This window comes from Arachis ipaensis, chromosome B09 (assembly GCF_000816755.2).
Source record: "Arachis ipaensis cultivar K30076 chromosome B09, Araip1.1, whole genome shotgun sequence".
NCBI lineage: Eukaryota > Viridiplantae > Streptophyta > Magnoliopsida > Fabales > Fabaceae > Arachis > Arachis ipaensis.
The window spans coordinates 28641073-28646970 of NC_029793.2; the positions used below are offsets into that span (position 1 = coordinate 28641073).

General features: G+C 36.6%; 1 long non-coding RNA gene across 2 annotated transcripts; it reads left to right on the forward strand.

The window, feature by feature from the left end:
• LOC110266232 lies at positions 204–4037 on the forward strand. Of its 2 annotated transcripts, XR_002353309.1 has the most exons (3): positions 204–781; positions 906–1099; positions 3979–4037. It is a non-coding gene; the product is annotated as an uncharacterized LOC110266232 (long non-coding RNA). The 2 variants fall into 2 exon arrangements; XR_002353308.1 differs by lacking the exon at positions 3979–4037 and having other exon boundaries at positions 205–781; positions 906–2860.

Consider the following 5898-nt stretch of genomic DNA (forward strand, 5'->3'; position numbering starts at 1 on the left):
GATTAATATGCTTATTTTATAATTTAAATTAGAAACAATTAATTCAACTTAGCAATATGTTGATAAATAATGTTCTTAAATATTTTTAAGAGAGTATATTTGGTTTTAAAATTACTCTACCCTCCAATTTTATCAAAATATATATTCATATCTATCCATATTCCTTTATAAAATTCCTAATTTCTAATCCTAATTTGCAAATTGAATCAGAAACCCTAATTTCCAAATTAATTAAGAAACCCTAACCCTCCCCCACTCTCCTTAGCAGCAGCCGTTGGCCACACTTCCTTCCCCTAACAGTCATACAACACCCACGTAGCTGAGAAAGAAAGGCAGAAATGGAAAGGGAGAAGAGATAGAGCTTGGAATCAGAGAAGTAGAGGGAGCCGCACTCTGCACTGTCCAGCTCGCCGCCACCGCCGCGTCTCGCCTGCGCCGTCGCCTCTACTGAGTGGTTGCCGTCATCACGCGAGAAAGGAGAAGGAGCTCCCAAGGGGTCGTTGAGCCGCTACGGTCACCGTCGTCTCGGCTGTTCCCACCGCCGTTGGATCCGTCACGCGCGTCGTCGTCCGAGGAGCCACCGTCGTCCTTGCTCGTCGTCTCCCTTAGAGCCGTCGCCGTCGAGGGCCAGTAGAGAGAGAAACGCGAGAGTCAGGGTCGCCACCGAGAAGAGAAGGAGCTGTGTTCCACGCCACCGTCGCCACCGATCCACAGCCACCACCGCGAGGGTTCTGTCGTCGTCGTTCCAGTGCCATCGTTTATGCCGTTCGTCGCCACCACCGTGAGTAAATTCCGCCGCTGGTACTAGTTGAAATGCCGAAGTTGCTGTTTTGATTCTGATGTAATTCGTCCTTGCCTCTGCTCATTGTTGTCCTCTGTTCTACTTCTGCTTGTGATTTTCGTAGTTACCAGAGTCTCTGCCGCCGTGGATACTACCATTGGAGTCGCTAGGAACCAATTTCTGGAGATGCTCTTGATGATTCTGATGCTGCTACGTAGGTTCCGAGCTACTGTGTTGTTGCCAGAGGAAGGGAACTCATAGGAAAAACGTCACCGAGGCTGCTGCTTGGTTTGATTGCGTCGTTAATGCGACATTGAGGTAGGGGATTTATTTTAAAATTAACAGTTTTAACTTATGAATGCCAATGAGGTTTAGTGAGTAATTGCAAATGATTCATAAATATGATTAATTGATAGGAATAAGCTTGGTTTGAGGTTGTGAAATTTGGATTAAGTTTGATATTGAGATGATATTCTAGTGATTTAATTAGTTTAATGAGTTTAGATTATGGCTGTGAATGTTACTGGGTTTTGTTATTATGAGTAATTAATTTGACAAGATTAATTTTGGTTAATGCTGTGACTGATATTGGTTTTCTGATTTTGATGACTTTGTTGAAAAATTCTGATTTTATATGATATTGCTGAATTGGTTGAAATGTGGTTGTGAATGGTGATCCATTTGAAAATACTTGTTAAATTGAAATTTGATAAGTTAACTATTGAAAAGTTGTCGTATTGATAATTGATGAATTGAGTTGGATTTGTGTTTGGTTTGGGATCATTGTGATAATGGTTTGAGTTGTGGCTGTATTTTGAATATTGAGACTAAGCATTTGCTGTTGATTTTAGTAATCTGATATGTTGGAATGGCTGTGAAATTGACTTGCGACTGGTTGGAATTGGTTTTGATGCTTGTTAATGTTGATTCGTGATTAATTAGAATTAAGTTTGAGAATTGTTGAAAGATTGAAGCTTAATTATTAAATTTATCTTATGAAATCTGAATCTAAAGATAAAAACAGTAACTCTAAAAAGTATAAGGATAACTTGTGATAATTGGATATGGAGTTGAAATTTTTTTGGAAAACATAGCAGTTGGTTGTAAGAGAACTTGGCTTTTGTGAATAATACATACTTTGGGTGTTTTGGTGTCAATATTGCTAAGATTTTGGTTAAGTTAGGTGATAATATGTTTTGGGAATTTGAAAAGTGAAAAAATGTTAGTCCTTTGGTTAAAATAATTGATGAATTGATAAAATGGAAGTTATTGATGGATTATGTGGAAATTTGCTATGAATTGGTAAGAATGGAATTGGATTAATGGATTATGTGGGAATCGCAGAGTATAATTGAAATACTATTTATCATGAGTTGTGAATTTCTGATTGATTGAGAATCTTCTATTTGATAATTGTTGAGAAAGGATTGTTGAATTGTTAAGAAAAAGGGAACCCGTAAGGGTGGTTAAGTCCGAGTTTTAGGGGAGGTGCTGCCGAAATTTTATAAAATATCTGAGGTTTCATTTGAAAAGTTATTTTAGAAGCTTTGAATTTGGAAAATTATATTACTTGAGTTTTATTTAGTTAAGAAAAGAATTATAATATTTTGAGTTTGATTTACCAAGGAAAGGTCTATGTTTCGAATTTGAGTTATTTAAAAAGAAATTATGTTTTGAGTTTGATTCAATATAGAAAAAAGTTATGATTTGGGCTTAAAGTAAAGGATTACCTTTTAGAGATTTGTGAATTTATATTATAACATTTGAGTTGGAATATTAAAGAGAAAGATGATTTTCTTGAGTTTTTTGATAGAGAATTAAACTGGAAAACAATTTTAAAGTTGGTTCGAGTTAAGATTTGCTAAAGTAGAAATTATGAAATGATTTGATGATTAAGATTTTTATAGACAAATGCCTGAGGAATTAAGAAAGGTTTAAGGAAAATTATTAAGAATTTAAAGGGGAAAAGAGAATGGGGAACTGATATATGGATTGTTGAGTTTTAGAAAGGAAAATGAAAAGTGATAAAAGGCGGGAAAACCCCACGAACTGCTAGTTGTTTAACTACGGGAAAAAAACCCATGAATTGATAATTGGTTAAATTCGGGAAGTACCCATGAACTGAATGATCATTGATCTCGGGAAAACCTATAAATTGTTATTTGTTTTAAATGCGGGAAAACCAACGAATTGATAATCATTGATTATGGGAATAAGCCACTAACTGTTATATGTTGATCTCGGGTATAACCCACGAACTGAGGATCATTGCATTGTTGTGTATTGATCTCAGGGAAACCCACGAACTGAGGATCATTGTTTTATTTGTGTATTGATCTCGGGGACGCCCACGAACTGAGGATCATTGTTTCCCCTTGTGCGTATATTATGGGGTCGGGCTTTGCGCCGACTGCCGGTAGTCACGAAGGAGTGGTATTCTTACCACCGACACATATGAACTAAGGACACAAAGGAAAGCCATATCTGGGACTTGTTCCTAGGTAATGTCGGGTTGCAGGGTGTAAACCGACACGTGAGGTCATGGCCTGCTTAGGATAGACATGCATCATAGTGGTTGTGCATTTGCATTTGGTTGTGTTTGCTTGTATTACTTCTCTGTGATTATGTTGTTTGTTTTTTTGTGATTTGTTTGTGTGTTGAATTGAGTTTCTTACTTGTGCTAGTAGTCTGTGAATATATAGAGATGATTAATAACTGTTTGTTGTGACTGAGAATCAATTATGAGGCTGAAAGATATTTAATATGACAAATTTTGTGATTGAGATCTGTTTTGAGTTTAGGAATTTAAAGAAAGTAATTATTTACCTAAAGTAAGATTAAAAAGTATTTCAAAGGGTTTGACAAAGATAGTTTTATTAAGCAAAGTTAATTATTTGCGTGTTAATCACTACTTTTACGGCATTCCCATTCCCTACTGAGAACGTGTGGTTTGTTCTCACTCCAAAATCTTCCCCCTTTCAGTGACAGATAAACCCATATTTTATGATTCATCTTGTGCTCAATTAAGTGTTTTTATCAATTCTTCACCCACTTATTCATGAAAATTACATGGTTTTACTATTCCTTCCTTATTTTATGATATATGTGAAAACATGTTTCTTATGCTTTGAAAATATTAAATTTAATTATCCTTTATTACCATTCGATGCCATGATTTGTGTGTTAAGTATTTTTAGGCCTCATAGGGCAGGAATGGCTTATTGGACAGAAAGGAAACATACAAAAATAGAAGGAAAGCACAAAAATGGAGTTTTGAAGAAAAGGTAGTGACGCGCACGCGTGGATGACGCGGATGCGTGCCTAGCGCAAAATGGTAGCGACGCGTACGCGTGGACAACGCGGATGCGTGCCTTGAGCAGAACGCAAATGATGCGTACACGTGACAAGGAAAAACTCCAAATAACGCGAACGCGTGACCCACGCGCACGCGTGACAGACACCACGTGCAGGAATCTACAGAAAATGCCCTCAACGATTTCTGGGCCCCTTTTGGCCTAGATCCAAGCCCAGAAACACAGAATAGAAGCCATAGAATGGGAAAATCAACAAGAAGAATTCAGAAACTTCATTATTCACATAATTTTAGGTTTTAGATGTAGTTTTTAGAGAGAGAGGCTCTCTCCTCTCTCTTAGGATTAGGATTTAGGATTTCTATTATGATTAGGCTACTTCTCTTCAATCACAGGTTCAATGTTCTTTAATTTATGTTTCTCTTTTACTTTTATTTACTCTAATGCTTTTATTTGTATTTGACTTATGTTGCCCAATTGGCTTATGAACTCTTCATGTTAAGATTTGAATATTCTATTTAATGCAATTTGAGGTATTTCAGATTAAGGATTGTTTTATTCTATTTATGATGCTTTTAATTTAATTTAGATTTATTTTTTTCTTTTGGCTTTGGTTAAGTAATTGGTGACACTTGAGTTATCAAACTCAGCAGTTGATTGAGATTTGGGAATTGCTGATTGATTTGGATCGCTCTAAAGCTAGTCTTTCCACAGGAGTTGACTAGGACTTGAGGATCAAATTAATTAGTCGACTTGACTTTCCTTTATTTAGTAAGGGTTAACTAAGTGGGAGCAATAACTATTCTCATCATTCCTGATAAGGATAACTAGGATAGGATTTTTAGTTCTCATACCTTGCCAAGAGATTTTTCTAATTATTAATCTATTTTTCTTGCCATTTAAATTACTTGTTCCTTATTTTAAAAACCCAAAACAAAATATACTTTTTCCATAACCAATAATAAACATACTTCCCTGCAATTCCTTGAGAAGACGACCCGAGGTTTGAATACTTCGGTTATAAATTTTATTGGGTTTGCTTAAGTGACAAACAAGTTTTTGTATGAAAGGATTATTGCTTGGTTTAGAAACTATACTAGCAACGAGAATTTATTGTGAATTCTAAACCATCAATCTTCAGTTCATCAAAATGGTGCCGTTGCCGGAGAATTGTAACTGTGTGCCTTATTATTGGTTTTTGTAAATATTTTCTTTTACCTGTTTATTTGTTTTTATTTTCGTTTTTAATTTTTATTAGCTACTATGAGTTCTCACCCCTATCGCTTTGAGTTTGGTTCTAATATTGTTGAAAGGAATGGAAGCTATAACAGGAACATGCATCAAGGTCAAAACAATCAGAGATGGACGGAGCCACGAGGATCTGATCAACCTTTTAGGCAACAAAACCTTCCAAAGTACCATGGACGACGACCATTCAACAATGCATGTCGAGACAATAGTTATGTTGGACCCCTTCGTGACAACCATCACCCATCAAATTACTATGGTCAGGAGCCATTCCGAGGTGCGTACCAAGATGATAGATATGGTGGATCCCCTTGTAGTTACCAATAAGTGCCATCATATGCCCATAAACCACCTCCTCAACATAGCTATGAACTACCACACTCACAAGCCCCCTACCACCATTCACCTCCATATGACCCTAACCCATATCCACCCCAATTCCAATCCAATTACTCCCAAGAATCACCATTTCCCTATGCACCATGTCCATATCCATCAACCCAAGAATCACGGGAGCGTCTCAAGGAAACAGTGGAAAAATTTCATGCAATTATTCAC